Source organism: Natrix helvetica, assembly GCF_964273705.1.
Source record: "Natrix helvetica genome assembly, chromosome: 1".
Lineage (NCBI taxonomy): Eukaryota > Metazoa > Chordata > Lepidosauria > Squamata > Natricidae > Natrix > Natrix helvetica.
In genome coordinates, this window is record NC_138548.1 from 260,107,350 (window position 1) to 260,118,428 (window position 11,079).

The 11,079-nt window shown below is 42.4% G+C and overlaps 1 protein-coding gene across 5 annotated transcripts in view; it reads right to left on the reverse strand.

Annotated features, from left to right (window-relative positions):
- Window positions 1–7,607, reverse strand: part of EVI5L (ecotropic viral integration site 5 like) — a 60,905-nt gene extending 53,298 nt beyond the window's left edge. For 3 of the 5 annotated variants that reach the window (XM_081966952.1, XM_081966951.1, XM_081966948.1), the window contains exon 1: window positions 7,153–7,406. The gene's annotated coding sequence lies outside the window, so the exon portion shown is untranslated. Of the gene's footprint in view, window positions 1–6,439; window positions 6,518–7,152; window positions 7,407–7,482 lie in introns of those variants that run through there. The other 2 variants (XM_081966949.1, XM_081966950.1) reach the window with 2 other exon arrangements.
- Between the last annotated feature and the right edge of the window lie 3,472 nt (window positions 7,608–11,079).

Below are 11,079 nucleotides of genomic sequence, written 5' to 3' on the forward strand. Positions count from 1 at the left end.
TGCACTCTTTCTAGAGTCTCCACATCTTTTTTACATCGTGGCGACCAGAACTGAATGCAGTATTCCAAGTGTGGCCTTACCAAGGCATTATAAAGTGGTATTAACACTTCACGTGATCTTGATTCTATCCCTCTGTTGATGCAGCCTAGAACTGTGTTGGCTTTTTTGGCAGCTGCTGCACACTGCTGGCTCATATTTAAATGGTTGTCCACTAGGACTCCAAGATCCCTTTCACAGTTACTACTACTGAGTAAGATATCACCTATACTGTACCTGTGCATTCCGTTTTTGTTGCCTAAATGTAGAACCTTACTCTTTTCACCATTGAATTTCATTTTATTAGATAGTGCCCAATGTTCAAGTTTGTCAAGATCCTTCTGAATCTTTAGCCTATCTTCTGGAGTGTTAGCTATTCCTGCCAGCTTGGTATCATCTGCAAATTTGATGAGTTCCCCATTTATTCCCTCATCCAAATCATTGATGAAGATGTTGAAGAGTACTGGGCCTAAAACAGAGCCTTGGGGTACTCCACTGCATACTTCCCTCCATGTAGATGCAGTTCCATTGAGAACTACACGTTGAGTGCGGTTGGTCAGCCAGTTACCAATCCATCTAGTGGTGATGCTGTCTAACCCACATTCTTCTACTTTATCTAGTAGTAGGTTATGGTCTACCTTATCAAAAGCCTTACTGAAATCCAAGTAAACTATATCAACGGCATTCCTCTGGTCCACTAATTTTGTCACATTATCAAAGAATGCAATAAGATTAGTCTGGCATGATCTATTTTGATTGAATTTATTTAACTGAATCTCCATTTTAATGTTGGTAATATGTAAGTTTTAATTTAATGTAATTTATAATCTAGAGAGCTAGTTTAGTCTAGTAATTAAGGCTAGAAACCAGGAGATTGAGTTCAAGTCATGCCTTAAGCATGAAAGCTGGCAGGGTGACTTTGGGCCAGTCACTTTCACGCAGCCTATACCATCAGTCTTGGGCAACTATCCTGTTGCAACCAATGAATGAATATTTGGTTGATCCCCTCCAAAAGAAACCCTGCACTTGAAAAAATTGATCGGCTGACAGATCAAATGACAAAAAACTTTACCATCGTTCCAATATATACAAACCTGACTATAAGAGCTCCATTTTGGAACGTTCTGTTCAAGGGCCTCCTTGTGTTAAAACCAAGAAATGTATCTCTCTCTATACGTGCTTTAGTGAGAGTGATGTTTACTCAGATGTTTATATTCCTTGAAACTGTCTCCTAGGCAGAGAGGCTCTTTTTTGTTACATCAAGGAAGTAAAAAGTAAAGTACGTGAGGGCGGGAGCTCTTAAAAGCATTTGTATACTTAATTTTTGTGTATTATTAATCCTAGAACAGAGTCTGATTGCCTTTCATTAGGGAAATAAGGAAAAATATCCTTATCAGGCTTCTACTGCATTCCCCCTTTTATATATTTCAATCTTTAATATACATCTACATTTTCTTGGAGCATCCAGGAGAAACCAGAATGGGCTTGCTGGCTCCCAAACAGTGAAATCATTTGTGGCTAGACAAGAAGTCTGAGTAATAGAGAAAAATTTCATTAACATTAGTCAGTCCTTTCTGATCTAATGATGACACAAAACTGTTTGCTGTTTGTCACGGTATTCGTGTGAAATCCAGAAAGTTAAATTTATAAAGCAAATCCAAGATCCAATAGTTTGCTCAACTGTACTGCTCAATTAAGAGCAAGTCCATGAAAAAACACAGGATGAAAAAGAAATAGTATGAAGGTGCTAAGATTGGGAAAGACAAATTTCATATGCATAAGATCTCATCCTCTTATAACCCTATCTTCAACAGACTTCAGTGAAGCACTTGAGAATAACAAACAAGGTCTACAATATTACACAGTGGATTCTGAATGTGGGTTTTGAGCCTGTGGGTTTGGTTTTTCTTTTGCCATTATTAAGCAATTAGAATATGTGGGAATTTGATTTCTGTTCCAATTAAGTATAATTTAAATAATAGTATTAAACAATATTAATTTTGTTGCAATAGACTACATAATCATATCCCAAAGCTATAATGTTAGTTATTTTATAAGAGAAGGCACTCCAATTCAAATATTAATACTATTTAACTATAGTCATATAACAATTGTGATTATGGTGGATCACCATATAAAACATTTCTCTAAAAATTATTGAAAAGCAAGCGTTTTCTTCTTAATCCATGAAGCCTATGAAGCCAGCTGGGTGACTTTGGACCAGTCACTCCCTCTCAGCCCAACCTACCTCAAAGTGTTGTTTCTATAGGGAAACAAGATGCAGGAGTATTTAGTACGTTTGTTATGTTGGGCTATATATAAAAAGGTGGGATAAAGTTCTAATAACAATGTAGAGATGAATTGGAACCAATTTCTATTTAGCTTATGTTTTTAGACTAATGAGACTTCAGACAAGTAGCAGAAAACATGAACGACAATATAGTAAGCATATGACCAATACTGGAAATAAAACCTCACATTTTATATTGTGGTATTTGATTTTTCCCCCCCTAAAATGCTTGTTTACCAGAGACAAATCATACTTCATAAAAGATCCCTGATCCCATTTTCAGTTCAACTTGAGCCATGATTCTAAAACTCCATAATAAACAAGTTAATCATTAAAATTTAAGTATATCTGAAGACAGATTCCAAGTAATCATTCACTCTTAGCTTTCTAGTCTCTGTTATAATTCATTAGTGTTAGCAGAGGCTAGAAAGCAATGTTTTTTTACACCAGCAGTTCTTAAATTTGGTACATGGACTATTGGGAAACCATGAATGATCCTCAGAGAGGTTATGAACCGGACCCAAAACAACAGCAAGAAAACCAAACAATTCATTGTTTCTTCAATTTCTTTCCTATTACTTTGAAAAACATATTTAGGGAAATTTTGTATTTATATCTAATTAAATTATTAATGCACTGTTTTACTCCAAAGTATAGAATATACCAGATCAGAGCTATCAAACTCCTGCCTCTGGGCCGGATGTGTTATGTGCTGGCCATGCCCACACGCAGTTTAGCAAAGGGGGGGAAGTCCCAATACATCATGTGACAAACGCTGTGATGATGCAAGCTATCAAACTACCTCTGGGCCGGATGTGTTATGTGCTGGCCATGCCCACACCCAGTTTAGCAAAGGGGGGAAAAAGTCCCAATACATCATGTGACAAATGCTGTGACGATGCAAGCTATCAAACTCCTACCTCTGGGCCGGATGTGTTATGTGCTGGCCATGCCCACACCCAGTTTAGCAAAGGGGGGGGAAGTCCCAATACATCATGTGACAAACGCTGTGACGATGTAAGTTTGATACCCCTTTACTAGATATATAATTATCACTGCCATGTTATGATGTCTCAAACTCTTACCTGTTGATAAAAGTTAAAGAAAAGTACCTGGCCATTAAGAACATTTGTTACTCAATCAAGTCAATGTGAATGTCAAAGTAAAACTAAATTTTTCAAAAGCTCACTGATTTTTAAATGCCCAACTGATATATTTAACTTATAGGCACTTGATGTTAAGATGACAAGGAAATACCATTCATTTACAGTTTAACATAAATTGTGCATATAAATTTATTTATATTTTCCTGAACATGTGTGTCCTCAACTTTCATTAGATTTTCAGAAGGATTGTGAACACAGAAGGATTAAGAAACTCTGGTTTACATCATAACTAGCTCAGTTATAAGACAATTCTACCATTTAAAAAAAAATCAAGCTAAGGATTTCTAAATAAAATAGAGCTGAAGAAAACATCCTGATCTAGGATTGTTTTCAATAATCATCCACTATATTGGTAGCCGTCTGACAAAGATTTTTACAATTAGTTAACCATGTCCAGCAACCAGAATTACAATTCTTTTCAATAGTTGTTTTTTCAGTGTATGCTACTGAACAAAAGTCTATACCCATGAATAGATTAATTCTTCTTTCTTTTGACAGACATTGCTTGGAAACAATTCCCCTTTGTTTAAGCTAAAACATTGAGCTTTAACTAGCTAAAATCAAACGTCTATTAATATTAGAAAGATTTCCACTGGTCCTTGATGGTATATAGGGTACACCAATGTTCAATTTCTGTTAAAAGGTTTAAGTAACCTTCAGTTTACACTCAACTTCTGTAACTCTCTCGGCATGCTTATGTTTTTAATGTAAGAGTGGTTTGCTCTTTTCAAGTTCAGTTTACAACTTGTTTATAATTTTCCATCTAAAGCTACAAATATTCAATAGATCTGGTTGTGGATAAAGGATATCTGAGGAATGAATTAGTACAATAACAAGGTAAACCACAACCAAATGTGCTATAATCATCATATTTTCAGCCAGGCAGGCTGCTTGAATGTTCATACCAAGATAGAAGAGAATAGAATAGAAGATATTAAAATTTAACATTTCCAAAATCAATTGCTAGTATTTAGATACAAAGTAATAGGTTTCTCTATTTAAATGTAACAAGTATCTCTATTTAAATGAATATTCATATATTAGACCAGGGGTGGCGAACACGCGGCTCTCGAGCCGCATGCGGCTCCCGGCCAAAATGAATGTGGCTCTTTGCCTCTTATCATTATTTTGTATACTGTGGCTCTTTGCCAAGTTTGGATTTTGTCCCTTTCGGCGCTAAACCCAGATCGCGCGCTCCCTTTTGGCGCTAAACCCGGAAGTACGGTCTTGCCCCGCCCCTGGCGACGCGACGACGTTTGCCTGCGCTCCACCAGCTCGGCTGGGAACGGAGACGTTTCTCTGCTCAGCAATGTCTTCAGTGGAGTGGTGGCAGCCTGGCAGGCTGAGCCTGCGTCCCTTTCAGGCGCTCCGCTCCGCTGAGGAAACGTCTCCGTTCCCAGCCGAGCTGGTGGAGCGCAGGCAAGCGTCGTCGCGTCGCCAGGGGCGGGGCAAGACCGTACTTCCGGGTTTAGCGCCGAAAGGGAGCGCGTGGTGTGGCTCTCTGACTCTCACAGTTTAAAATTTTGGCTCTTTTTGTCGAACTTGTTCGCCACCCCTGTATTAGACCATGTATGTACAACACCATTTATTTCAATTGAAGTTGAACCTTTTTTTTTATAACTTATTAAGATATATTACCAATCACCTTCACTTAGTAAAACATGAAGCGGCATGGTTTATAAACACTGCTTTCAACCATTACAAAATGCAGAGGACATCACAACATACCATGGTTAAAAATGGCCGGACTTAGTACTTCTGTGTTTGGACAAATGCTTAACTGTAAATTAGCCATGTAGCAAGAACTAACAACAGTAAAATATAAAGTAGAATTATTTTATGTTTAAATTCAGTCCTCTTGTGCTATTATTATTCCCAAATGAAGCTCTCCAGAATCAAAGGCATACTCAACAATGAAATGTGGCTACAGTTTGACATATTACAGACGTTTTTGGAAGTCTTATGTCAAACCAATAGAAACGTTGAGCCTTCATCTCTTAGTTTTTTTAAAAAAACCCATCTTAGTCTACTACATATCCCATTCAAGTATTTAACCAGGCCAATCCTTTCAACAACCAAGTTCAATAATATACTGCCAATTCCTGAACCAATTTCTAACCGTCATTTAAAAGGATTCAATCATAGTTTTTCAAACTATGATTTCTCCTTTGAAAAGAAATAATTATAGCAAATAAACTTCTCTGCATTGATCATTTTGCACAAATTATTGACATTAACACTAAAGCCAAATATGTGTGGTAATCTTTCAACAAAAGTAGTTGGTAACATGTTGTGCAAAAGTTGTATCAAGAGAACAAATGTCAGAAATGTTTACAAAAGTAAAAACAATCTGGATATTAACAATTAGAAAATGTAAGCATCTACTTTGGGTGTTGAACAGCCAATTAAACCATGAAAAAATGTCCTGAACACCAATCTAAAATTAGTGTTCGCAAAATCTTTGAATTTAATAGAAAGTCTAAACATTACCCACACTAACCCAATAACATTTCCTAAAAGTTTTCAAGAATAAAATATTAGTAATAAAGAAGATAGGTTTAACTATTCTTGGACAGGAGAGAATATTCCTCTGTCCACTCATTTCAAAGGAAAACAAAAGGAACTAAAATAGAAATACTAAATATAAAGGAACTGTAAATGCCAGTTGCATTCTTGTCCAAAGTATATCAGTGACAGGAGGAGTGAGAACATTTTAGGTTTTTTTAAAAAAGGGATTCTAAATGCAATTGAACCTGTGTTGATCCACAGGGGTTATTCATGGAGGACTGTAAAAAAAAGTCCTTCATGTGAGATTCAAACTAAGGTTATTTAGAGACCAATGGTATATCCCAAGCAGGATATGAGCATAATTTTTGCTTATGCTTCCTAACAAGTGGTATTGAAGGACCTATTCTTTCCAATATTAGAGGTAACCTACTAAGATAACCTTATTTTCCAGCAAACAGGCTGAAACCTCAGATCAACAGGGCGCACTTTATCCACCCTCCAACGTTTTCTTAGCCCCAATGTTCATTTAGAAAAGAGCTTTCACGATATACGCAACGAAGTAACTGAACCTGGTGGAGGAGCAACACCCTTTACATCCAGAGTGCTTGATGATTATCATAATTACTGACCTAACTAGCGGAAAAAAGGCTCTCATTCCCGAGTTGGCAGAGGGCAGGAAATGAGAAAACCCCTCCTTTTAGGGGTGGTCGATGCCCCCCTTTTGAGGACCAGGGGAATGACTGGGTTCAGTAGAACACGGCTTGCTTGTCCTCCTTCGGAGTAACAAAATTAAAATACTGGGAGAAAAGCCTGGCCTTTCTCTCCTCCCCAAGGAAACCTCCCAAGCAAGGCGTGGAAGCCTACAGACGAAATCGAGAGGTCCCAATCCGGGCAGCCCGAGTACCCTCCGCCCCATCATCTCAGAGACAAACGGAGGCCTTAGCCTCGGGCATGAACGGAGGACAAGAGTGAAGGGGCAGACGGAGAAGCGGCTTCTCCACGGGAAGAGAAGGGATGGAGAGCAAGCGGCGGCGGAAGAAGGGAAGCCTTTCGCCCCCTTTGCAGCAAAGGGATTCCTCTGCAGCCAGCAGAAGTCGCGGGGGGGAGAGGGGAAAAAAGGGGAGGGGGAGCCGGGCGTCCTCGCCTTCCTACCTGCGCGGCCGGCGTTGCCATTTCGGCTCCTTCCCCGCAAGGAGGCGGGGGTCCTAAGCCTCCGAGCCTGCCCTCCACGGCCACCGCCTTCCTCACTACCGGCCCGGCAGGGAGAACCTCGCCAGCGACCGCAGCGGCCATGGAGAAGCCGGAGCTGCTGCGGACAGCGGCGGAAAAAACGACCAACCACCGGAACCGCCGCCGCCGCCTCCCGCGGCAATCCCAATTCACTCCCCGATTGATGGGCAGCGAACTCCGCCCTCTGCTCCACATCCTTTGCTCCGGCTGGCCAATTAGGATCCGGGCCCCGGGCTCTCGGTTCCCTCCTACCTGGCCACATTCTCCAATAAGGATTCAGCTTTCGCCAAGGCACCGGATCCTGGTCCCGCCCCTTTAGATGCCGCTGTTCACAGAGCAAAGCGAAGGGACATAAAGCCGCTAGGCGCGGCGATTGAGGAAGGAAAACCTGAGAGGGGGCGGGAATATTAACCCCACCTCTTACGACTTCCACCAATAGGGCCTCGGGAAGCAGCAATAGACAATTCTTTCCACCTATCTTAGTTTTGTAAGGCAAATGGGGCGGGGAAAAGTTATTAGCCCTCCTGAGCTCAGAAATAATAACGGGCGCGGGAACGTGGAGCGACTGAGAGGCTATAAAGCCCAGGAGCTATCGGCCTTGAGGAAAAAAAAATAAAGGGGGGTTAGGGGTGGGAAAGAGGGGGATCTCTGAAAAGTCGGACGATACAGATTTCGAAGTATAAAGGAGAGAGCATTCCGGGGATGGGACGTGGGATGGCAGGAAAATGCTCCCATTTCCCGAGAGTTCAGCTGTGAGATTTACCAGCGTCTGCAAGAATTTACGGGAATGACAAAGCGACCAGCCAATGAGATTTAATAACGGGCGCTTCTTCAGGAAACCAACGTCTAAAATTTCAGGATTGCCCCGCCCTTCTCTCTGCGTCGGGTCTCATGTGCGGGCGCTCCTTGCAGGAGATTTTTTTTAAAAAACCCAGTATTTCCATTAATAGCGAAATACACCGATTATTAACCCTTAAGAAGGAAGGGGGGAAATGGCTTCCTATAGCAATGCACTAAACTACATTAATATTCTAGTGGAATAATAAATAATATCCCTGCCATATATTGTAGTAATACATCTGCACAAACGCAAACGATATTTTAGTGACGGCAAGGAGCTGCTTTCTGTATCTGCTGCCCTTCTAAAGGTCCTTCCGGTTTTTGTAGAATAGATGGGGTAATTCCAGTGTAGTTCCCCCCCCCCCCTTCGCTGACCAGTATAATATATGCATTGTATATGATGCTGGGACGGAAACGAGGACCTTCTGCCTCTTTGGAAAGAGGTTGGCAGAGCTGCTGCCCGCTGCTGCCCCCCCGGTTGCCGATGGACTAGGCACAATTGCGTTTAAAAAGCCCAGTGCTTTGGTGTCTCTAGCAAGGGGTATGCAACTGGGAGACTGCAGATTTTTCTCTCTCCTGGGATCAGACTTCTGTGCCTAGTTCAAGATACTAAAATACCGTTTTCTATAAATTTCCACAAGACTTCTCAATTGTCACCCTTAGTTTTATGTATTTTAGCTCCAAAAGTCAATGACTAATTCAGACACCAAACTAACACTTTTTCTTCTTGAGCGTTTTTGAAATATTTTATTTATTTGGTATATTAAAAAATATCTCAGCTTCTTAATGAATATACATCTCTCAAAAGTTTGATTTGATGGTTTTTATTTGATCATGTTTTATTTCTTTTAATTACATTTGTAAGAATAGAATTCTTTACATTTGTAAGAATGGAATTCTTTATTGGCCAAGTGTGATTGGACACACAAGGATATTGTCTTTGGTGCACATGCTCAGTGTACATAAAAAGACAAGATACATTGATCAAGAATCATACGGTTAAGTGACTATCACTTAATGATAGTCATAGAGTACAAATAAGCAATTAGGAAACAATATCAATATAAATTGTAACGATACAAGCAACAAAGTTACGGTCCTACAGTCATAAGTGGAAGGAGATGGGTGATAGGAATAATGAGAAGACTAATAGTACTAGTAAGGCAGCCTTAGTAAATAGTTCGACAGCGGTGAGGGAATTATTTGCTTAGCAGAGTGATGGCGGTTGGGAAAAAACTGTTCTTGTGTCTAGTTGTCTTGGTGTCAATCAATCAATCAAACTTTTATTTATAAACCGCACCCTTTCCTAAACAGGACTCGGGGCGGTGTACAGTCATTATTAAAAACCATATACATATCAAAATAGATGTGCATAAATATACATATACATAAACATAGACATAGACGGAGGAGGTAGAAAATATACTGTACCATATTTAATTAAAAATACAAATAAAATTAAAATTCCCTTAAAAATTCCACAATAAGATGTTTTCCAGGAGGTGAAAGATGGAGCTATAAATCTGCTAAGCCAGCTAATTGGAACAGGTGGGTCTTAAGCTTCTGTCGGAAGGAGCGGAGGTCGTTAGTAGTTCTAATATCGGGGGGGAGGTCATTCCAGAGGGTTGGGCCCATCACAGAGAAGGCTCTACTCCTAGGCGCCACCCGTTGGCACTGCTTGGCGGATGGCACCTGGAGGAGTCCCTCCCTGTGAGAGCGGATAGGTCATAGAGATGTGTGAGGTGAGATGCGATCCCGCAGGTAACTAGGTCCCATGCCATGGAGCGCTTTAAAGATAGTAACCAACACCTTGAAACGCACCCGAAAAACCACAGGCAGCCAGTGCAGCTCGCGCAGGAGTGGTGTTATATGGGAGTATCTTGTTCCTCCCATGATGGCCCGCGCGGCCGCATTCTGAACTAGCTGTAGTCTTCGGGTGCATCTCAAGGGGAGCCCCATGTAGAGAGCATTGCAGTAGTCCAGGCGAGACGTCACCAGCGCATGAGTGACTGTGCGTAGGGCGTCCCGATCCAATAGGGGGCGCAATTGGCACACCAGGTGAACCTGGTGGAACGCCCCCCTCGCCACGGCTGTCACATGGTCATCCATCGACAGCCGGGCATCAAGGAGGACGCCCAAATTGCGCGCCCGTTCCACAGGGGGCAGTTGTTCGCCCCCTATGGCCAGCGATGGCATCCACTGGTTGAACCGGGGCGCCGGTAGCCACAGCCACTCAGTCTTGGAGGGGTTGAGTTTGAGTCTGTTGTCCCCCATCCAGACCCGGACGGCTTCCAAACACCGGGACATCATTTCGACGGCCTAGTTGGGGTGGTTTGGGGTGGAAATGTACAGCTGCATGTCATCAGCGTACAGATGGTATCCAACCCCAAAACCACGGATGATCTCACCCAGCGGCTTCATGTATGTGTTGAACAGGAGGGGCGAGAGGACCGATCCCTGTGGCACCCCACAGGTGAGTGGCCTCAGGGTCGACCTCTGCTCCCCTGCCAACACACACTGCGTCCGGTCGGAGAGGTAGGAGCAGAACCACCGCAAAACGGTGCCCCCTACGCCCACCTCTTCCAGCCGGCGCAATAAGATACCATGGTCGATGGTATCGAAAGCCGCTGATAGATCTAATAGGACCAGGATAGAGGAACAACCCCTATCTCTGGCACTCCAAAGATCATCTACCAACGCGACCAAGGCCGTCTCCGTGCTGTGACCGGGTCGAAAGCCGGACTGGCGCGGGTCTAGATAGTCTGCTTCCTCCAGGTGACGTGGGAACTGTTGTGCCACCACACTCTCTACAACCTTTGCTAAAAAGGGAAGGTTGGAGACGGGACGGTAATTAGCTAGCTCCTCCGGATCCAGGGAAGGCCTCTTGAGCAGGGGCCTCACCACCGCCTCTTTCAAGGTGGCTGGCAAGGACCCCTCCTCAAGTGAAGCGTTCACCAGACCCAGGAGCCAGCCTCGTGTAACCCCCCAGGATGCCAGTACAAGCCAGGA